The 24961-nt window shown below is 36.6% G+C and overlaps 1 protein-coding gene across 44 annotated transcripts in view; it reads right to left on the bottom strand.

Moving 5' to 3' along the window:
• The window catches only part of Ptprd (protein tyrosine phosphatase, receptor type, D), a 2322278-nt gene that overhangs the window by 1578520 nt on the left and 718797 nt on the right, over positions 1-24961 (bottom strand). The window lies entirely within an intron of this gene.

Below are 24961 nucleotides of genomic sequence, written 5' to 3' on the forward strand. Positions count from 1 at the left end.
TTTGTCTTCAGGTATCTTCCTCCATTACTTTCCTTTTTTATTCATTGAAATACTCTCTCAATAGAACCAAGACTTGTTATTGTAGCTAGTGTGGTTAGCTAGCTTGCTTCAGGATCTCACCTTTCTGCCTATCTAGCACTGGAGTTATAGATTAGCCATCATATGTGATTCAAACTCCAAATCCCCACATTTCAGTAAAAACATACCTTATCTACTGAACCAGTTCACTAGTTCTACCCTTAAAGCAGGAGAGGGCTCTTTATTCCCTAATAACCAAATTCAACTAGTAGCATCTTCTACTACGGGTACAAATTCTAATTACAATCTTTGGCAGTTCAAATTACCATGTGATTTCTGCCTCCTGATGGTCCCTGACTTGTGGAGTGTATCTGCTGTTTTTCTAAAAAGACTTTCAATAGAATTGGAAGAAAAGACTTAAGCATCAGACCCTTGAATGGAGTCCCAAAACAATGTCACAGGACTGCTCTACAGAGGAGTGATTGCGGAGTCAGGAAGACATGGATGCCGTTTCTAGAACTGACCTCGTGTAGAGTTGGTACACTGACAGGTAAGTGCTGATGGCCTCTACATACAGACTCTTCAGTGCAGCCAGGATCACTGTTCTCCTCTCATGCTGATGAAGCTCTTTGTGTTTCTCCCATCTTAGTTTAATTTTGAGTTGTATAAGAGAAGGTTGCATAGTTAAATTTAAACTACAACTCTTAAAAATGGGCTTACTCTAATTTACTGTTTGGGGGCATTAAGCCTTCTAAGTGACCCACAGACATTTCAAATGGCTATAGAAGCCAAAGCAAGGAGGGTAAGCACTGGGAAATCCAACAGTTTGTGCATGTGCATATAAGACTCTATACCTTCCATCAACCTAGCTGAGCTTTTCACAGGTAAGGGGTGGTATGCTGGCCAGTTTTTATGTAAATTTGAACCAAACTGGAGTCATTTTGGAAAAGGGACCTCAGTTGAAAATGTGCCTTCACCAGATTGACTTATGATACATTTTCTTGACTGGTGAATAGTGTTGGCCATCCCATCATGAGTGTATAAACCCAAAGCTGGTGGTCCTAAGGAGCAGACTGAGCAAGCCATGGGAAGTTGGTCAATAAACAACCGTTTTTGATTGGTTTCTATTTCAGTTGCTGGTCTCCAGGCTCCAGGCTCCTGTTTTGAGTTCAAACTCTCCTGACTTCCTTTCATGACAGCCTGTAATTGAACATGTGACAGCAAATAAATCCTTTCTTCCCCAAGTTACTTTTGGTAATGGTGTTTATCACAGCAATAGAAACTCTAAGGCAAGTATGGACAATACAAACTCTTTAAAGAGTGTTCCAAATTCTTCATTATTTTAGACTTTTTCTTATTGACTAAGAAATCTTTAGTTTGGTGGCAGTAAATGAATCTGTGAAGTTTTTTCTTTTTTTACATAGACTTATAATTCTGAGCTTACTATAATCATTTTGCCCTTTCTTGCCTATAGAAGTTATCAGTAATTGTTTTCTCCTTTACACAACTACTGGGTATATTTTTAATCTGTTTCTTTACACCAAATTCAGGGCCCTGAAGTTTAGTTTTTATCTAATTAATCAATCTAACTAATTTCAGTTGGATAGACTATAGGGGAAGTTTCACTGATTCTTTACCTAATTATTTCCCTAATTGTTGATTGGCTAATAAAGATGGCAGAAGCTTATCGTTGGGGGAAGATATGGAAGTGGGGTTTTCTGGGCCAGACAGGAAGAGAGAGGATTAGGAATCGGACCAGTCAAGAAGGTCAAGAAGTTGTAAACATGTAGGTTTCTCAGGATACCTATGGTTTGTGGTCTCTGAGGCTGAGGAGGCTAAGGAAGATGGGTCAGGATATTCTTCACCCAGACTTTGAGTAATCTGGTTGGTCTTAAATTATAAAGGTGTCTGTTATTTTCCATTTGCAGTGTTAAAGTGGGCTGGAAGAGAAAGCAGTCAATCAGGATGGGCTCAGAGATACAGGCTGTGCTCTCTGGAAAAAAATGCAAGCAGGCGAGCAGGCAGTTTAGGAGCTGAGCCAAATAATTGGACACTGGCAGACTGGCCACGGGGTGATTGGCTGACTAGAGAGTGATCTTGAAGCTCTGGAGAGGCAAAGCCTGCATATGTGGGGGAGGCATTGGCTAGGAGGGACAGGCAGGTAGCTGCTGGTCCCAGAAACTAGCAATACCAAGAATGCCTTTTAAAAATTACACTCTACTAGTCACTGGGAAAGTGTGTGTGTGTGTGTGTGTGTGTGTGTGTGTGTGTCTGTGTCTGTGTGTCTGTGTGTGTGTGTCTGTGTGTGTGTGTCTGTGTGTGTGTGTGTCTGTGTGTTTGTGTGTGTGTGTGTGTGTGTGTGTGTCTGTGTGTGTGTTCATGTTTGATCTGGGATTAAACCGAGGGCTTTAACTACATTTCCAACCTTGGAGTAAGGTTTACTTGCCAGGGTTTTAAGCGTAGGTCACTAGTTAAATACACACTAATTTGTAAATTGAGTGAAGTGTAGATATTTCAAGACTAGTATACCTTTGTTTTGTGTAAACAGGTACATAAAATATACTAAGCACCAACTTCATTCCATAAACATTGTTTCATGAGTTTTTACATTTTAAAAATTAAAATATATACCTCCTAATTCTATTTCTTACTTCTAGCTCCTGAGCTGATTATAGAAAATAGAAATAGCCTTTCCCTTCATTTTATCATGTAAAAGGAAGAAATTGGGACTAAACTAAAATCTAGTTTTAAGTGCTTCTTTCTGGACATCCATTCTTTTAATGAGCATTTATTGAGTGCTTACCACATTCCAGGCCTAGTTAAATAAATAAGTAATTAAGCCAAAGGTATTCAAGCTCAAAGGCTGATAATTTTCCTGAAGAAAAATGAATCAAAAAGAGGGGTATGTAGCAAAAGGGAAGAATGGAAGAGGGAAGGAATGAATATTTAAATAGGCCAGTGACACAGAGGTGATGAAATGTTCTGTAAGGGATTCCTGTGATGAAGCTCAACCATGTGAATCAGGCGTGTGTGTGTGTGTGTGTGTGTGTGTGTGTGTGTGTGTGTGTGTTAGAAAGAAAAGTTAAAAGGCTGAAAATGTGACAGTTCCTGCTCTGCTCAGGGAATTGGAAGTAGGCCTGAGTTAGAACCTGCCAGAGAGAAAAGTAGAGGATGCCAAATATTTAGCAAAAATTCACTCACTCGGAACATTAAGAACACTAGTAAAGGCCTGACTTAGAACACTGAGCACTAACAATGCTGTGATATGAAAATTTCTTAAGACAGTATGAATATGTCAGAGTTGTGAAGCGATAACCGGAAGTTTACACATTTTAGTCCTTTTTACTCCTGCATAGATTTTGGTGTTAAACATGGATTAAGAGTGATGAAAAGGCTAACTTAGGATATAATTTGAAGGTCCCATTGTAGGATGTTCAGAGAAACCAGATGACATTGATGTGAAATAACAAGTGCCAGTCTGAGATTCAGAAACACATATTTGTCCTAGTTTGGAAGGTGTTCTCCATAGAAGGAGAGTAGAGGATTCAATAAAGTCATTGGATGGTGACTTTTTCAGGGAAATGAGAAATTTGAACAGTTCATCAGCTATCCAAGAAAATATGTGGAGTATAAGCTGAGAGCAAGAATGTGGCATTCAGAAAAGTGCCCCAGACACTTGTGCACACTGGGGGTATACTTAGAGTTATGTGATAGATAGAGACAATGCAGATAGTGTCATCAGGTCTATTATGTGCCAGTCCGTTAATGTATCTTCACATGTAGCCCTCTCATCAGTCTTCACACACATAAAAAATTAAAATTGAGTTTAAACAACTTAACATGTTCATATAATTGCATTCATAAGATATGGAAGCCACTATACTCATCCTAATGTCCACTTTAAAATCTTGTTCCATGCTGCATAGGCAAAGGGCTCTCCTCGAACTTGGCATGCTGTCTGTCTCTCTAATCTAACTGTCCAAACAGCATTCATCTGTACCTCTGAGCTTTGCACATCGGCCACTGCTCCCTGTATTACCCTCTGTCATTCAGACTCAGCCATCCATTTCCAATATTGCCAAATGCTAACATCCTATCTCTTTGTTATCCTCCAACCTTGCTGTCCTTTCTTAGAAATAGTCATGATTTCCTACTGTCTCATTAGGGGAAGTTACCGCTAAGTAATCTCAGCTACATAAGCAATGCTTTTGGAAATTTATTGTAATCACTAGCACTTTGAAACAGAGTTAAGCTCATCACACTGCTTAGTACCAGTCCTCTGACAGAATTTTCACTGTCAGAGTGGTGATTGGTGGCAATGAAGGTTTCTTTCTATTTATGCATTTCTTGTGTGGATTGTTAACATTAAGGTAAATGTAGATCTATGCCCCTTTAATGCATTTATGAAGTCAATTGCTACTTTACAATGTTATCACTGGCATAACTCATAAGCCTCCATGACTTAAAATGCTTCATTCAAACAACAAAAATATCTTAGTAATAAGGCCTCATGAAATATTTATGATAAGCTTTTAAGAAATTTAATTTTCTTAGGAATAAATGGAATTATTTTTTAAATATTAGCTAGGAATAAATATGGTTATAAACATGATTTAAAATATAAACATGTCTTTTAAGTATTACTTCTGATGGTGTTATTTTTCAACATTTGACTGAAGAAAAGGAAGGAAGGCATGTCACTATACATTACCACTCTGAAATGGTAGTAAGTGCAAATCTTTTCAATATTATATCTTTCTTGCATTGTAACACAATTTTAGTAAGGTTCTTTTGTCAAAGTTAAAGAAAATGTGAATAAATTTATAAAATATTTGAGACTAGTACATTATGGTTAGAGAAGATGTCCTATGTTTTATTTTTGTAATACACTTTCTAATTAAAATACATTGGTATAAGCATTGTATTATGGTTAACTATGTTTATCTTTCAAGTTGTAACTCAATTGGGAAATGTTTGTCTCACATTCATAAAGATCTAGGTTTCTTTTCCAACACTGCACAAACTTGACATGGTGGTTTTAACCTGTAATCCTGAAACTCAGCAGCTGGAATCAAGAGGATTAGAAGTTCCAGGTCATCTTCACATACACTGGCAAGTTTCATGCTAGCCTGGGCTACATGAGATTCTGTCTAAAAAAACAAATAAAGAAATCACATTCTAAATACTTATTTCCATATGGAAAAATAAAATAAGCAATTAAATGTATTTCTTTAACACAAGAGCATTTTCCTAAACTGTGCTCACTAAGAAAGGAATCCACTGAAAGCTATGGTGTAATGGCTATTTCCAGTTGTCAACTTGACTACATCTGGAATGACCTATAATCCAGAAATGGAGGTCACACCTGTGATCCAATTCTTGAGGCTGGAAGACACGGGCTTTTGATCCAGATCTTGACGAATAGTAGCCATGAAATCTTAGGCTCAGGCAAGGTGGTATATGCCTTTAATCCCAGGAGAAAGAGGCAAAGAGATCTCTGAGCTCAGTGTTAGCCTAAGACAGAGGAAGTTCCAAGTAGAGAATGACTTAGGTGCAGACATGGTGGTAGACACCTTGAATCTGGGCCATAACTTCTGCTGGGGTTCTAGATAAGGACAATGAGAGAAAGAAGGCATCTTATTCTTTTCTGCCTGCTTGCACTTACTTACCAGCACAGCTTTTAGAATGAACTCTTCAGGATTCCAGCTTATTCAGAGACCAACTGAAACCCCAAGCCTTTTAAGACTGAGCAAATACTAAATTCTTACACTTTCCATTCACAGCTTGCCCATTGTTGGGTTAGTTGGACTGCATACTGGAAGCCATTCCAGTAATTTCCCTTAATATATAGAGACATTCCATAAATTCTGTGACTCTAAAGAACTCTGACTAATACATATGGCATGAAACATGTTCAACATATCAGCTTACCTACCTGACATCATTATATCACTAATTAATTTCAAAATAGGAGTGCCTTTCTCATAATGAGTTCAGATCCCCACTTTCCTTTAGCTTAAAAGACCATGTGACAGTTTGGACCAAACAATCTTTAAATCGAAAGTGTAAGTAGCAGGGTTCTACTGGAGCTTATCGAAGGAGAACACTGCAAAAATGTGACTTGGAACATACTGCTCTGTATTCTTTGACTTCTTCCTCTATAGAAAGATGATGCAGCTGGAGGTGAGGAAGCTGTCTTACAGCCAGGAGGCAATCGGTAAGGTGGTAGAAATCACCAGACCAGGAAGGGTACTTAAAATATGAACAAAACAAGAAGCCAGCCTCAGCCTGAATCTTAAAACATTCAGAATTTTGATTCATGGATTCTATTTTTGTTTTTGGGAGATAGGGTCTGCCCGTGTAGCCCTGGCTAACTAGTTGTTAAAACTTGATATATAACTGATTATTATTGATCTTACAGCAACTTCCCTGGCTCTGTCTTCTGGCTATTGGGATTACAGATGTATGTAACTGTACCAAGCTAATAATTCCTTTTAAATAAAGAAAGCAGAACCTTAAGTTTCTTTGTTGCTGTTCCTTTATAGCTTTGTTTTTAGCAGTTGTGTAACTGTGCTCTAGCATAAAGAATAAAAGAAAGTACTTATTGGTCTTGATGTAGATCTTCCAGCAACCAGAGAAGGCTGTTTCTAACTGTTGACTGTCTACATTTCCTGTTCTCTAATCCAGGCTGCCTTGTCTGGCCTCAGTAGGAGGGAGTGTACCTAGGCCTGAGGGTACTAGATGTGCCAGGAGAACTTGGTTACCAGGAGGGGCCTCACCCTTCTCAGAGAAGGGCTGTATAAGCCGGAAACTGGCAGGAGAGAGCGCACATGCGCTGTGATTGGAATGTAAATTGAATAAATAAATAAATTAATGCAGAAAAATAAAGAAATAAATAATTTATGCAACAAGAAAAAAAGAAAGAAAAGTAAAAGGCATTAATCTTAATTTGAATATGATTACTTACTCCTTGGCTCCAAAGTCTATACCCTGAGCTTTCATGACTAGTATGTCTTAAATAATGAAGAGTAATGTGAAAAAATGAGTGAATACATTACTGAATTTTATTTTAAGTTTGGTAAAAAATATTTTAGTGTCTGTAAAATCATGCTGGAATATTTACAATATGAAATATTTGTTTTCATTAATGAAATGGATCAAACCCATAACACATCTATATGTAAAGCTATGTCTAGAAAACTAGTAAATATTCACCTTCTCTACTTATTCTCTCTCTCTCTCTCTCTCCCTCTCCCTCTCATGTACACACACACACACACACACACACACACACACACACACACACACACAATATACAGCTAATGTTAGAACGAAATATCCAGTATTAAACAACCATGCCTCAGTTTCTAGTTTTATGACATGAGAAAAATTACCACTTTAACAGTGTTTAGGCATGAAGCACCTATGAAAAGGAAGAACACAAAGGGGTAGGGTCTTCCCCAAATACCTTTAACTCTATTCAATTCTCTCCTGTCAAAAGTAGAAATAGAATATTTCTCAGTGGAGTTTCTTCTTCTAGCTCTCACCATATCTTCTTATAGCTGATTCCTTTTTCCTAATGTATACCTAACTCTCACTTCATCAGAGCTAATATTCATCATCTGTGCTCAACTCTTACACCATCCGCTCTATGTTTTCACTCCTTCTCTTGCAGATCCCATCAAACCTGGGCTATAATCCAGCACAGAGAGACCACTTACGATCAATTCAGACCACATGAACTCCTCATACTTCAAATGCTTCTGTATTCCTCATTCATGTGTACTTTAAATCTTTTAGATCCACATACTTCAAGTTTTTTTTTCCACTTGATCTTCCCTCAACTCACATGAGCCCTGTACATTGCAGCTTAGTATCATTGGTCCATGGGCTCCACTGGTGTTGCAGTCACTCAGTCTGCTACATCATACATAACAATACATGCTTTACGAGAACACACTGATTGGTACAAACTTCAGTCATGCTTCAAAATGAGTTAACCTAGTTTTAATATAGTGCCTATCCCCTTTGATTACAGGCCAGCTTTTCACTCTATCTTGTGTATGATGCTGTAAGGACGTGGTAATAGATACTTGTGCAATACATTTCTCTTCGGTGCTTCTGCTGCATCTTTGGATATTTGTGTGGCTTTATCTTGGAAAAAGAAAACCCAGAAAGTACTAAAAAGGTTTCGATTTTACTTTTTCTCTAAAACCTTGTTATTAAAAAAGGTAACTCAAATCAATAGTTGCCCAACAGGTCAAAACAATCAATATGCATATCTATATTTTGTTTCTATGAACAATATAACTTGGGAGGCAAACTCAACTAAAGGGCTTAGAGAATCTGGAGGGATGAATGGAGATTGCTCTGTATCTTGTAAACAGTATTCTTATCCCAAAGATCCTTTTGGGAAAAGGCACAAGAAGAAAGATGTATACCATCGAGCCTCTGGGGCTTGAGTTATAAATGGTAAGGGGGAGGGGAAAGAAATGTTAAGTAGTTATGGTGTAAATGGGAAAATTTCAACCCTAGACTTGTAGAATGTGATAAGACAGTGGCAAGACTCCTCAAACCCAACAAGACCCCGTCTGCATTTGGAGAGTTCACTTGTAAAAGTTTCATTTTTCATGTTTTTTGCAAATTATAAAATGAAGAGCTAGTAGCAGCTACATTTTGGCTTTGTACTCAGTGTCTGTGGTTTCTTAAAAATCTCATTGATTTATATATTTGCTATTCTTTTTATGGTTATGATATGGAACTTAAAAATTGAGTCAATCACAATGGAGATGAATAAGGTCATTTTTCATTTCTAATGGAAAGCTTGTCTTTCTTGAGGTTATAGAGCACAAAGGTAGAAGCTGAAACTTACTCACACTATGAATGATGGGCAGCTACAGGGTCTGTTTGTCACAGTTCATCTGCTGTAAACGAGATGGCTACATGCTTAGGGCCTATCCATTTGTTTACAGAGACAGCTTAATTTTTCTCTCTTTTATTTTTCTTCATGCAACTCTAGCTTACAAATGATGGTGTCTGAGGTCTATCTAACACAACACACACACACACACACACACACACGAGAAAGAGAGAGAGAGAGAGAGACAGAGAGAGAGAGAGGGAGAGAGAAAGAGAGAGATAAAATGTGAAAATTTGAACCTTCACAAGACACACACAAAAGTGTGCATTTTCATGGTCTTATGGATTCAATTACTAGAAATCTGAAGATTTTGGAAAGTTCCAAAGATGAAAGATGAATCATGTTACCAAAAAGAGACTCAGAATGTAAAATCTTAAAATTAAACGTTCTGTTTAAAGTCTTTTATTTAGGTGAAATCAGCACTGATGTTAGGTTAAAGTAGCTGAAACAGGAAGTAGCCAAACCTGTTTATTCATTGTGCTATTAATTTTAATAGCTTGAGAAACGATTTGGTTCATTTGGATTGTTAAGCAAATTTTGAAAAAGAATGGGGACATAATAAGCATCAGAACAACATAAAAATCAAAGAGACATCCACTAAAGAATTAGATCTAAGGAACTCATTTAGAAGAGGATCGGCCTAAGGAGCTAACTGACTTATGGATTATAAAAGAATGCCTTAAACGACACATCAGAAAATGTGCTTGCTTTGGGCATCAATTGAAATATTAGCAATTACCATAATTGAGTACAGTTTCAAAAATAAATATAATGCAAATCTGACATCAGTTGCAATTTATTTGGATTATAATGGGAAACACTTTTAATAACACATTAGGAAAATCATTAACTGGGGATCCATTTACTAAGTGACAATAATAAAAATTGATGACTGAACGTGAGCAGATTTATATTTCCATGCTCAATCTATGTTGCTGTTCATAAATAACGTCCTGACTAGTAGTATTTCTCAACATAGGAATTACTTGTACTTTTGGTAAGAATTGTTTTGCTGTTGGAGATTGGTCATGTACGGCAAAACTTTCTGGTCTCTTCCTAAAGGCTACTTCCCAGTAATGAGATGAAAAACAACATGTCTTACACACATGCACACATGCGAAATGCTGACTGGCTTTCATAGTGATGGCTGGTACTATACAGTTTGATGAGAAATGACATCAAATGGTTTTATCTAAGCATTGTGTGCCATAATACTGGAGCTACAATGGTGGCATGACTGTTACATGGTAACCAACCAGTTTCTGATTGGATCTGAGGCCTCCTCTATAGGAGAGAATTTATGCTGTACTGTAAACATGTTCAAAACCCTGTGACTAAGGAGGCTGTAGGCCCCATTGTAAAACCTATTATTTTTATTTTTGCTAAATGGTCATGTCAAATTACCTTCTAAATATTTCTGTTTCTATTAGTATAATTGAGCTTTATCAATAATGTTCAGAAGATGCTTCATTTTGAAGTTGAAAGCAATTAATGCAGAGATTCATAATTAGCCAAAATGCTGAGATTAAATGTCTTTTACTGATTAGTTCTAAATGAGACATCTTTATCCACCTTGAGCTCCAAACAAGGTTCAGAGCACATAACTACCTATCGAGGAGACAGAACAAAATGTAGAAAGTGGAGGATGTGAAGTTTGTGATGTACATGGCATGGCTATTGCACTCATAAACACAATAGTTGTGCTTGCTTGTATAAGATCTGTACAAGATCAAGTTGGTCAAGCTTCTAGCATAACCCCCATAATATGCCAACTCTAGAAGATATTGACAGCTGATAGCTGATGGAGAGAGAGAATTATTCTTTGATATGGTGACCCCTGGTACGTTTCTCATTGCCTAGTTGATGGTGCAACAGCCACATTACATATGGGCAAGCAGTAAATTAACTTTGTGGATTAACTTAGAAAAGAGAAAAAGAATATGAAATTTGGAGCTGGCAATAGTGTCAGAGTATTGGGATTATTTTGAGTGAAATGTGGAGTGGATATGACTATTTGAATTATATAAAGATATGAAATTAACAGAGATAAGAAAAAAATCTCTATTGCTTGGAATTGTTCATGAGACTCTACAAGTTTTATAGTTTTACTTATGTTTTGAAGAGAAACTGAGTCATTAACTGTAAGGAGCAACAAAATAGAGTAGCTCACTTACTTAGTACATTTGAAATTCTAACACAAAATGACCATTTTACTTTAACACTTGAAACAGTGAAGTCTGGTGATATGTAAGCATAACTAAGGAATAAAAAATATTTAATTAATGTTTTAGATATATGGTAATGACTCTTAATGCGGCAGCATAAAGGTATCTATAGAATGCATGTTTGTCTTCATTTCCACAAAAATAAATGCTATCAGTTCAGTATTTCATAGGAATACTTTAATTTTGTGTTTTAGAAGAAAAGATATAAACCCAAGAGTACTTCAAGTGTCTTTACTAGAATTGTAGGTGACCTTGATTTATAGACATTTAAACTTGAAAAATCCGCCATTTTAAGGCACAGATTGCACTAAATTTTGTCAATATGGTTATTGCACTTGAAGCATTTGTAGCTACTCAGATCTTACTGTCAATGTAAACAGCAGAGGGGATAGGAATTATTCAACATATAGATTCTTTAGTATCATGTCTTCCATAGAAAACCATGTGCTATTATATAGTGCACTAAACTATGTATTAGTAAGATTAGCTGAGATTACTTGTGAGTTAAAAAAATCTGTTTTCATCTTAAATTCATTGAATTCAAGTATTTATTAATACAGATAATACATATATAAACTCCCCGTGTTTATAGTGTGTAAAATATCATTTAATAATTGCCTGACTTGAATATTGGCTGACTACTTTAAGGAACCTTTAAAAGGGAAAGTATTATTATATCATTGTCATCAAGCAAGTGGAAAAGTAATGTTTACATTAAGACTAATGGTCCTCCAATATTGAAACTCCTGTATTAGTGCTGGCAACCATGTGTAATTCATAGAAAATTATTTTCCTATTTATGAATGAGGTCAAATGTTAAGAATTATTTTGCAAATATAAGACTTATACTTTTATGAAGATACTCTACTATAATAAATTGAACTCTCATTTATGATACATGAAATAAATAAAATGATTTGTTGATCATTAACATTTGATTTTAAGAATCCATACCTAAAGTTTTTGCTTCCTAAGATTATTCAAAGAAATACCTTCTTAATAAACAAAAAATATAAGTATCTGACTTTTACTTTCTCAAGAACTGTAGCTGTGAGTTCATGAGGAATTTGCATGCACAATGACATAATTATTCTTGGATAGAAAGAATCTTAATTAGATTCATATTACTTAGGTTTCAAAGAGTTTCTTGTACTTTAGTTCATAGCTATGTCTTGATGGATGAAATGCAAAGTAGAATCCGGGAGTCATATTAATGAACATGAAGTTGGCAATGACTTGATATTAAATACACTCCTTTTATTTACTCATTATAGGGTTTTGTAATGCCAGTATTCAACATGCATCACAATTTGACTACACTGGTTTGACACAATACACATTGTAGAAATGCAGAGGTAACAGTACCGTGAAAGATGAGAACAATTTTTTCCAAATATTAATGGTTTTACCATGGCATTTGAAGTTAAAAACTTCAAAAAATAACGGGCTAGCTAATCATCATAGGGGATTGACAGAAAAAATATTAAAACATGCAGATTTAGATTGCAAGGGAGCATAAAGCAGATATACTCTCATTCATATGCATGTAATCTTTGTGCTGTGTGAGATATGTAATCATTGGAAAAAATGCTTTCATCCAGGAAATTAGTTACTTCTTCCTCATTTGATGACTTATTTTATGTCACAAAAGGTTAAATAAGTATATACATTTGTAGCAAATATATGCACATATGTAAAATCCTTGATATTTATTAAAATTTAGATTTTTTTTACTTGGGGAAATATCACTTAAACCTCAGTGCTCCCAGGGACTAAATTACCATCTCAAGATTATATGGCAGGGACCTATGGCTTCAGTTGCATAGGTAGCAGAGGATAGCCTTGCCTGGCATCAATGGGAGGAGAGGCCCTTGGTCCTGTCAAGTCTTGATGCTCCATTGTAGTGGAATGTCAGGGAGGGGAGATGGGAGGGAGTGGGTGGTTTGGTGAGGGAGCACGACCACAGAAGCACAGGGAAGAAGGAGGGGATAGAAGTTTTCTGGAGGGAAACCCAGAAAGGGATAATATTTAAAATGTAAATTAAAAACTCCAATAAAAGAAAAGAAAAAAGAAAAAGTTACTTTAAAAATGTTTAAGAGAATATGCTGACAAAGATATCTAGCAAGAGGTACACTTCATTGCTGGTGGGAATGCAAACTTGTAAAAATACTTTGGAAATCAATTTGGTGGTTTCTCAGAAAACTTGGAATAGTTCTACCTCAATATCCAGCTATTCCATTCCTGGGCATGTGGAACCTGAAGAGGCCACCTCTTGTAGCCATGCAGGGACCACAGTAGAGAGATTGAGACATCAACCCACCCACATTATTTTAACACAAAATTTCTTCTGTGTACAAGAAATGCAGGCATGGGGGATGGATCAGAAACTAAGGGAATGGCACACTAATAACAGGCCCTAGTTGAGGCTCATCCCATGATCAAGTGCCAATCCCTGACATTATTATTGATACTCTGTTATGCTTGCAGAGAAGAGTTGAGGGTAGCTGTCCTCTGAGAGGCTCCATCCAGGGAACTGACCCAGACAGATGCATATACCCACAGCCAAACAGTGATTGGAGCTTGGGGACTCTTATGGAAGAATAGGAGGAAGGATTGTAGGCCCTGAAGGGTATAGAAACGTTACAGGAAGACCAAGAGTCAACTAGTTAGACCTTTGGAGCTCTCAGAGATTAAACCAACAACCGAAGAACATACACGGGCTGTATCTAGGCCTCCATGTTCATATGTAATATGGTCTTCTTATGGTTCCTGAACAACTGGAGCAGGGGCAATTTGATAAGCTATGCCCCAAACATGGGATATGTTCTTCTATCCAGGGTGCTGCCTGGCCTCAGTGGAACACGAAGCCCCAAGCCACTCAGTGTCAGGGAAGGGGCTTACCCAGGAGATTTCTTCCTTTTCAGAAGAGGAGGGGAATTTGGGGAGCATATGACCGGAAGGGGCCAGTGAACAGGATGAAAAGTGAATAAGATAAAAAAAAAGTAAGAAAAGAAAAAACAATCCCTGTGGTTTAATCTCTGCCCTTAAACATCAAATATGCAAATTATTGAGGATACAATCTTAATCGCCCAAGTTAGTGAACAAAATAACAGAGGGGAAGGAATAAATTAGGGTGGACAAATTAATTAACTGGAGGCCCAGGCCTAAAATTCAGTGGGCTTGTTGTGAAGCCAGGGTGTAACAATAAATGACAGTCAGGCTATTATAAGAAAGTGTCTACCAACATTGTCCTGTAATTATTCTTAGAACCTGGCAAGGCATGTATCAACAAAAGAAAATTGTATTTGGGAGTGTGTTAGTTTGACTGAGAATATCTACCATAGGTTTAGATATTTGTATGCATGGTCCCCAATTTAGAAGATTCAGCCTAGCTAGAAGAAATAAGTCACTGTACATGCACGGCTCCCACTTTGTTCTCACTACTCCCTGCTTGAATTCTAGGACAGGAGCTCTCAACTTGCTACTCTGAATGCCTTACCTACCTGCTGCTACATCTCCCTGTTATGATGCCAGTAAATGTTATCCCTCAGCATCCATAAACCTAAATAAACCTTTCCTTTTATTTGTTTTTGAGTCACTGTGTTGGTGTCAGAGTGATAAAGGAAAGCACAATAAAACTCACAGAATCAACCAACCTGGACTCACAGCGGCTCACAGAGATTAAACCAACAACGAGGGATCCTGCATAGGACCCATCTAGCTATCTACATATTTGTTACAGTGGTGTACCTTGGTCTTCTTGTGGGACTTTTAACAGCGGTAGCGGGGCTATCTCTGATACTTGGGCTTGCTTTTCAGGCCCTTTCTTACTACTAGGTTGACTTGTCCAGCCTCAATACGAGGGGAGGTGCCTACTATTACAACGTAATAAGCAATGGTTGGTTTATGTCCTTGGGAGGTCTGCCCTTTTCTGAAGAGAAATAGAGGAGTGCATGCAGTCAGGGGAAGGGGAAGTGGGGAAGAAGGGACTTGGAGAAGAGTGGAGAGGGGAAACTGAGAAAGGATATCAGAAAATGAAAGAAAAATGTATGTGAAAGATTTAATTTGCTTTCCATACCATTACTGTGATAGCTAAATCACAGGCAGCAATGAATGTTCCCAAATGAGTATAATAGTAACTGTGATCACATTAGATTGTAACAAAACCTCAGTTTTCAAAATAAGACTAATGACCTGTAGATATTTGAAAGAAAAACTAGCCTCTGTAGTGGGTTAAAGCTCTTGTCATCAGAGAGGGACCTTTAGGAAACCCTGAGCGTACTAATGGCAAAGATTAGACCATAAGGTGCACAGACTATATGGCCTCCCAGCTCTGGGAAGCAGCCTGCTCCTGTCAACTAATTTCTCTGCCCACCTAGAACTGCACTATAGAAGACAAGGACACACTAAACAGTTTACCTTTCTGCTAAATCAGAAAGTGACTTTTCCAAAACTTGACTGTGTTCTGCCACACTCATAGATTGATGAGCTGCAAGAAATGAGATCATTGATCACTTTTGGTGGTCAGATTTGTTCTAGGTTGTTGAGTACGATTGAAATACAAAGTGATTTTGAGAAGTTGGGAGAACTGAAACACTTGAGATTGGAAAATTGAGGAAAAACAATACTTTTCATAGTTGAAATTCTTGTGTTTACATTTTAATATTTTTTTCACTTTTTGTTAACTAAAGGAAATATTCTCTCTCTGTTGTCTAATGTACATATGTGTAGCCTGTGTATGCTTGAGTGTGTGGAGAATTTTTGGAGTACAGCTGAGGCTAGATTGGCACCCACAACTCTCCTGTTAGTATCCTGAGTGCTGGGTAACAGATATATACTCCAATACATGGTATAGTTAGGATTTTCAAGAAGTGTATATATTCAGAACCTTAAAGAGTTCTATTGTTGTATAACATCAAATATTACATACTTAGTGTTTCGTATGAGAGAGGAAGAGAAAGAAAGAGAGAGAGAGAGGAAGAAGAGGAGGAAGAAGAAGAGGAGGAAGATGAGGAGGAAGAAGAGGAGGAAGAAGAAGAAGAGGAGGAAGAGGAGGAAGAAGAGGAGGAAGATGAGGAGGAGGAAGATGAGGAAGAAGAAGAGGAGGAGGAAGAGGAGGAGGAAGAGGAGGAAGATGAGGAGGAGGAAGAGAAGGAGGAGGAAGAGGAGGAAGAGGAGGTTGATATTGTATTCTTTGGCACTGCATTTTCTCAGTGTCTGATGCTATGACCATTCTGTAAATGCTGGAAAGCAAACCCTGTAGATGAGCTAGCAATGTTCTTAAGCAGGAAGCCATCCTTCCAGCCCCCACTTCTGTTATTCTTAATCCTTTGATTATAATCATCTCAAAGGTGAATGTAAAGGTTATACTCAGAATTCTATCACACTCTACATGGCATGCGTGAGCACCTTAGTTCTCCCAAGCCTCAGAAAATCTAATTATATTCATATACAAAATGAAAATAAGGCTCTCTTGGCTTAATTTCCCAAAGGGATTAAATGAAACAACATGTGGGGGATACTCTGAAAAAGTCAAATGACAGATAAGTTTGAGGTGAGATATAAAACGGCAGCTAGGATGAAGGTCAGCATCTGTTATTGTTGAGGAAATCTAATGACACATTCAATTCATCTGTAAAGGAGATGATTTGGCAGGGGAGGGGCTCACTGTAGTGTTCAATTTCAACCAAGAAAATCAAGCTCACGGAATCATTGGGAAGTAGAATAAAGTACAGCTTTTAGTTCTGATACTAAGAGTGCCTTTAATCTGTCACACATTTTTATTCAGTTCATTAAAGAATAACATGCATAAACATGGATTTTAGTGTGCTTAAATCATCTTCCTGAAGATTCACATCAGTGAGGCATACATTACCAATGTTCTGTTTAATATTCATTATGATCTCTTCGGTGGTTCTCCTCCCTAATGAGAGAGCAGCATCTGAATTACTCACTCACTTGTGCTGAACTTAACAAATACAGTTTACTCCTGCATAGCACATATTTAAAAAGCTCTTGCTACACTAAACGATTACACATATGTTTATAAACTGTCATCGACTTGCAAACACATTACTTTGAGTTCAGTTTATTGAAAACTATTTTTATTAATTTTTGAGGGAATTTTTTTCACAGCACAGCTGAGGTTGGCCTGCAACCCACAGCCCTCCTGTTAGCATCCTGAGTGCTGGGTTTCAGATATATGCTTCTGTGCATGGTGTAGTTATGATTTTCAAGAGGTATGTGTATTCAGAATCTTAAAGAACACCATTATTGTACAGTGTCAGGTACTACATACTTAATATTCCTTATTTGAGAAGGAGGGGGAGAGAGAGAAATTGAGAGAGAGATAGATAGAGAGAGAGAGATAGAGAGTGATTGAGAGAGAGAAAGAGAGAGAGAGAATGAGAGAGAGAGTTGTGCAGCCCTCAGTCTTCTACATTATAGACATGTTCCACCATGTCTGACTTCATAGGCAAATTTGACTCCATTCATGCATTTTAATTAAACCATCCATATATTTACCTGTAGATTCAGTTGTATTATAAGGCAATACACTCCCACCTTTGCTCTTAAAAGGCCTGTGTATTTGAAGGTTGAAGGGTGGAGGAGTCAGGAAAGTATTTCCTATGCATGCTAACCTGTGTTCTGATGCATAGCACTGTAGAAGTCCAGTGCTATCAAAGCAGACACAGAAACGTTCCTGAGTCCTGCTGGCCAGGCAACATGTATATAAATGAAAATGAAAATTAAGCAGTATCTAGTTGGATTAAAGAAAAGTAAATGGATCATGGGGGAATCAAGCTGCCCAACTCAAGAAAAGGAATGCATTTGATTTCTCTCTGGAGTTGATTTTGCTCAGGGAGCCCCTCTATCCTCAGTGTTAGAAGCTCTAAAGCAGTCTACTGCCTGCCAGTGGTTACCATATGACTGGAATTCTCTTGTAATCAAAGAAATTTTGTCAGAGGCTATGCAGGAAAGGATGGAGAGGCTTCAGATGCCGGTTGACGGATATATCATAAATTCCTGAGGACCAGTCCTAGGAAAGAAGAGCATCCTCAGCTTCCTAGGACAAGTGTCCCAGGAACAGCTATGTCCTAGGCTTAGCAGGAAAAATGGTTATCCCACAGTACCCTGACGGTTGGGAGTATAGTGTTACATCGATTTAATGCACATTCTTTCTCAGAAGGCAGTCCAGAGAGCAAAGGGAGTGTCAAATATTAAAAAAAATGAGTGAAATGGCAAAAGTTAAGTTTCCTCAGCTCTTGTCAAACGTACAATACATATTTTGCATTTTCTTCCTAGTTAGTGTTTCTGATTGTAAAGTGTCTGATTTTCTCTTCACTGAATGCTTATCCTAGGAACACTTAGGAATGTCAGAGGTAGAAAATAATTTTTTATTAATCTATCAAATATGGTGCTGAGAAGCATATGAAAATATCTACTGAAATGAACAGTGGATCAAAAGAAATAAAACTCTATTATATCATTCATCTCAAAGTCAAAAGTATTATTTGATTTTATGATCAGTTAAATCAAATTATGTACCGAAGGATGATGTGTCCTTCAATTTATGTAAAACTATTTTATAACAAGTGGGTATAATTGATTATATAAACATTAAATCCCTTCCATGTCACTGAAGTAATTAAAGGATTTCACAATTTATTTTTTTTTAAGAATTTCAAAAGAAAATTTAAACAGAAGGCCCAGGTTTTCTCTTTCATTTTAAGAAGGGAGCTGAGATAATGATTTTTTTTTTATTGCTGATACACATTTTGGTCCATCAAAAATCAAATGAAGCGGCATATTTCCACCTGAAATGGCATATTTGTCAATTATATGCTTAATTTGTATTTTCTCCCCTCATATGCTGTGTTAATATGCTGATGATTAGGATTCTAGGCTAAATTTTTAATTTGAAATGTTTTAATGCTTTTCTACCAACTTAACTAAAAGAACTGCTCGGGGCTCAAAGCAGTATTAAAAAGATTTTAACATGCTTACATCTTTGTATAAACGCCTGTTTGCTACAAATGACAAATGGGAAGCCGTTGTTATTGAGATAAATATAAGCCATAAGCTCTCTGTTTAAATATATTAGCATTTTACATATTACATGTATGGAATTAATATTACGGCCCCCCTTAGACAGCACTGTAAAATGTTATATAATACCCCCAAAGAAGTTTTATGGGGACAAGCATGTTTAAAATGTAAAGTAACGTTTATAATTTCTCAGTTTGATATTCCCAGCCACGCTCTAAGTCCATTTGTATTTTAATGCACTAATTATGAAGTTGACTGAAACATGCAGAAATGGTAGCCTCTGGGACATTATTATTTGTTGATTCTACATTTTTCGTGGTTCGAAGCAGTCACTACACATGACTCAACATCTGTTTCTCCCTCAAATTCAATTATTTATTTCTCCAAACATGCAGTTATCCTTATAATAGTGTTTTTTCTAATAGAAAAGTAGAATATATCCCTCCTAGTGCATGTAAATGATGTAGAATCTTTCCATAACAGGAGCATCAGTCAAAAATGAAGCCTTTAATTTATAAACATGTGTATTTCAAGGCAAAAACTATGGTCTCTGGAGCCAGTGTACCTGTGTCAAAGTCCTGGGCCAAATGCTAGCTATTGTCTTGATATTCAGTCATCTTTATACCTCAGCCTCTATGCATGTAAATATGGAGACTTATGGTTTCTGTCTTGAAATTATCAAGACAAAGTATGCCATGCAAAGTCCTGAGAACAACAGTAAACCTGAAGAAAAGTACAATTTCACACAAATTTTGATGTACCTATGCTTTTTGATATGTTTGAGACAGGGCTGTACAGCCCAAGCTGGCCACAAACATTTTTATCATGGTCCCTAAGCATCCTGAATACTGGGATAACAGGTATTCTACCATGCTTGCTCTAATACACTCCGTGTTTTACAACAAGATATTGACATTGTATAGGAATATCATTCCATTCTATGTAATGTGTTGGTATTTTTAACTTAAATATGTCCCATTAAAAGAACACCTTGGCAAGTTTTTAAATTTCTATATAGCAATTTAGAATGGATAACAATTTTTATAAATGTCTGCCCAAGTGTTCAGCTGATTCCTCTGGAGAATCCATAACAGCTTAAAGATACATATCAATGAAGGATGTTTCAAATATACAAATACCTCTTAGCAGTGTTTAGATCTATACTTTCACCTACCTCAGTAGCACAAAATACTGCCGCATAGTTTGTTTTAACAAAAATGAAAAAGTGATTCTTCAATTTATTCTATGTAAAATTAGGCATAATCCTATCTTTTTAATTTTTAATTTTTTGTTTAATAATGACTGTTGCATTTATAATATGTGTTTGGGAGCTGGATAGAGGGCTCAGCAGTTAACAGCACTGGGTAGCCTTTCAGAGAACCCAGGTTCAATTCCCAGTACCCACATGGCAGCCCTCAACTATTTATGACTCTAGTCCCAGGGAATCTGACACCTTCTTGTGGCCTCTGTGGCCACCAGGTATATATGTATACATAGATGCATACACATGCAGGTATAATGACCATACACATATAATATAGTAAAATAAAACATGGAAAGTAACAATAATTTTTTTCTTTCATAGTGTTTGACAAAAAGTCATGTAAAATATAATTGTCATTCAAATGAGTAAATCAGACAAATGATCTCATTGTTCTAGCATGACTCCTGTCAAACTGAAATGGTTCCATGACACCTCTAGTGACTGCTCTGCATCTTAGCCCTATGTAGACTACCCAGGCAACTCAAGGTCCATCACATGTGTTCTGACGAGAATTGTTTCCTGGTTTTTATGGTTAATTTCCTGCATACTTGGTTCTGAATTCTGGTCTTACTCCAGCTCCTTGTTTTACTATGTGGATTACACATAGTCCCTAACCTCTCCTCCAGCCAGGCACTCACGCTAGTATAATAGCTCCCGTTATTCAGATCAGGAAAGTAGTTCCTAGTCTAGATAGCCCACTGGTCTATACAGATTATTTCTGAGAGTTGAATAATCTCTCACTCCTTAAAACATGGATTCTATACTTAAGCACTTCATTCTCTATGACAACAACTAGCAAACTTATTTGAATATGAAACTTACCTTAAAATGAAAATATGCACTGATTATATAGTGAAACAAATCAGTTAGAGTCACCTATGTATTTATACACAAATATCAAGTTTTATTTGGTTTCTTTGTCACAAGAAAACCAAGAAACATGCATTAGAAATACAGCTCACAGAATACCATTATTTCAATAAAGTTAATATTTTGGAAAATAAAAATTATCATGTATCCATAATATCTAACATTTCACCGAGCAATTTCAAAAAGATTATTTTATATCTTTCATTTAGATATGAATGTTCATGGGCATTTGAACAAGAAACTGGGATAAATAACAGCAGGATACATAAAATAAAAAATAATTGAGTTTTACATTTCTACAATCATGTAAAATTTCCAGGATGATACACAAAACAATTTTAATATACTAATCCATTTTAAACTTTTTCCCAAGGAGTTATTGTCTAATAAAATATTCTTTGCAAAGCAAAATACTTAACAATGACTAGGATATTTTTATTTGAAATAAATATCACCTGTTTTTTCTTGTCAATTTACAGTGCCTGCATATATTGTCCTAATTTACAAGATTTAAAAAAATTATAGTAATTTCCTTTCATGAATGTAAAAAAATTACATAAAAGCAAAATAAAAATGTAGTCAATAATATACAGCCTTCTGATTCTTCTATTCTATATACTACAGATAAAATAATGGTAGGTACAATGGGTGAGTTGCCTTTTGGTATATTTACAAATAAAAGTGAAAGCAAATGTATGCACAAATACATTTATCTCTTCACTCAAAATTAGGCAGGGAACCTCCTCAGGAAAATCCATCACTTAAATTGGAAAAATAAGGCACCAGTGTCTTTGTTTTTTAGTTAAAACTGCAAACTACATCTTCAAGTAAAACATAGTTCAAAATTTAGAGATTGGACTCCTTTATATGGTAGAGGGCTCCCTTGCCAAACACCAGCTTCCGTGCTGCTGTAAATTTGATTCTCTTTGGAGCTGTCAGAATCTTCTGCATACAATAATGATCATCGTCCTGCATGAGTACACAAACACTTTCTATCAGCACATTCTCTGCCTTATCACTGTCTAGAACTTCTCTGAAAATGAAAGTCCCTGGAGAAAATTGAGTAATACCAAGCCTTCCAGCTAGCAATCTGTGTTCCCATCTCACAGGCAAGTTTCCATCTCCCTCTGGTGGCAAAGAGAAATGAGAGCAGGCACACAGGAAATCTCTGCAGATAAAGTCAGGTAGCATGAGACTGCGGTTCACACACTTGATGGAATTACTTTTTCCTCCTTCGGTACATGAATGCCATTTAAAATCACTAAAAATAATAGCAGAACTTTTAATCTTGTCAATATTCTAATATCTTCATAAAGAAGGCCATAAAAAGAGGAAAGGGCCAATATATCTTTGCTTCTTGAAGATTCATATACTTTACTCAGCACGTTCTCTTCCTATTTCCTTTCCTCTCTCCCTCCTACCCTTTTCCCCCTCTTCCCCGTTTTTTCTCTCTGTCCTTGTTTCCTTCCTTCATTTCTTCCTTTCCTTTATCCTCCCCTTTTTACAGTAATATAAATTAAGGCAAATATACTGGAAAACAATGAACTATAACACGGGCATTTTTAAAAACATGAATTTTTGTCTGTTAGAGGCAGGGTATCTCTGCGTACTCTTGGCTATGTGGAACCATGTAGAGACCGGGTTAGTCTTGGCCTCACCCCTATCCTTCTGCCTTTGCTTTCGGGAGGCTGAGGGCTGGGATTAAAGGTATATTACACCTGGCCTGGCTTGAAATGATTTCTTAAAGATTGCTTCTTGTTCACTTTTATGTGATCAAAGAAACATGATCAATTGCAAATGATTTAGATAACTAATGGACAAAATAACAGCATGATTCTGATTAGAGTAATTTCAAATCAAGTTGATTGATGCACAAACTAATCATTTTTTTTAAAAAGTTTATTTCACTTGGCATTTGGTGGTTAATTTTAGCAAAGCTAATACATCCTTTCTTAACTTTTTCTATAAAAAGTTCTGGTTTCAATGAAAGGAAATAATGAAACTTATCCACTGTTAATATTCCTCAGGGTAAACGAATAGTGGTGATAATGTGACACTGATGAAAATGTGACACATTCGTTACAGGTTATCCCTGCTTCAAGAACAAATATGTTGACCAAATTGTCTTCCTAAACAAATATGCATCAGGAGTCTTTAAGGGGTGAATATGCATCCAGATTATTAACCAAAAGTAGCTGCCAAGTGACCACTTTATCATAAAATTGATTAGTATTCTTCATAGTTTGTATTATGTGGTACAGATGTAAAAAATAGCTTTCTTATTTCTCATTCAGAAAAGAAAGTGATTTCAAAAATTGACATTCAGAATACTACATCAGAAAGTTTCACTTATCACAAACGTAACATCTGTTATAGTAATATTATACAAGGGAAATATTTTGTGCCCATATAGTGTGGCTTCAGTACTCATGAAAGACTGTGCATGCCTGTCTGCCTAGCAATTCCTTCAGTGTTCCTAGATATCTAAAACATGATAGCTTTTTAGATGAATTTGAATAGTTCCTATAATTTCTACCCTGAGAGCCCTCCAAATTCTAGGCATCACAGATATTGCTATAAACAACAGACATTTGAAGACTCTATATTTCCACTTAATATTTGTAGAAAAGTAGAAATGTTTTTTCATGGCATAAGTTACAATTGCAGAAGTTTGTAGAGGAATTTTAATTCATCAACATGGCTGCTCTGGCAAGGGATCCCATCCATAGTTATGAGCATGCTGGAATGCAGACATGACCTGTATTACAGAATAATCTAGGTAGAATACAGACTTACTCTTAGTACACATCTTCAATCTCTAACAATGAAAGTAAGATTAGTTTGTAGAAGGAAATTGCCATGTTTGAAAGTGACCTCTAATTTAGAGTCAGACAAAGTGACAAATCTGAGGCAGATTTGACAGAGTCAGAAATAGGACATGCCCAACTCATAGAACAACAGGAAGAGAGGTGATTTAAAAGCAGGTAGAGAAAGAAGGAAGGTGGTACGGAATGTGGTGGGCGGTATGCGTGTTGCCAGTTTTACCAGGATAGTTTTACAGAGACAGGCTACGGAAAGATCATCTGGACACAGGTGAAGACAGAACTAGTCATAGAATGAGGAATGAGGAGGACCCAGAAGATTAGACCATATTGAAAAAAATTAGTATAAGGCCAATAGGAGCTTGGCAGTTAAAAGCCAAGAGAAGACAGATAGAATCTGTCATCCTGAAAGATTAGACTGTTTGGAGGCTGGAAGCTTCCAGGCTTAGGTCAGAACAAAGATTGGGATAAAACAGAGAAAGAAATGCTCTGGGCTCAGCCAATGCCATGTATTCACACAACTTGGGCAAAACTCTCACCTAATCATTTCATCTGAGGAAATAAAAGCAACATTCGTACAGATAGATTCTTTTTTTCCCCTGAAAATGGATTAAAATGCCCCGGTGTGTCCAGAATAATGTTGGAAATTAAAAAGGATTTTGTTTTCTTTCAAGAATTTTTCATATTGTGATCATACATCTACTAAAGAGGCTAACTCTCAACTTTCCTTTTAAAGAAATCAGCTCCCTCAGTATCTTCTCATGCTTCTGTCTATCATCAGTGCCAAACTACA

The sequence above is a fragment of the Rattus norvegicus genome, chromosome 5 (assembly GCF_036323735.1).
Source record: "Rattus norvegicus strain BN/NHsdMcwi chromosome 5, GRCr8, whole genome shotgun sequence".
NCBI lineage: Eukaryota > Metazoa > Chordata > Mammalia > Rodentia > Muridae > Rattus > Rattus norvegicus.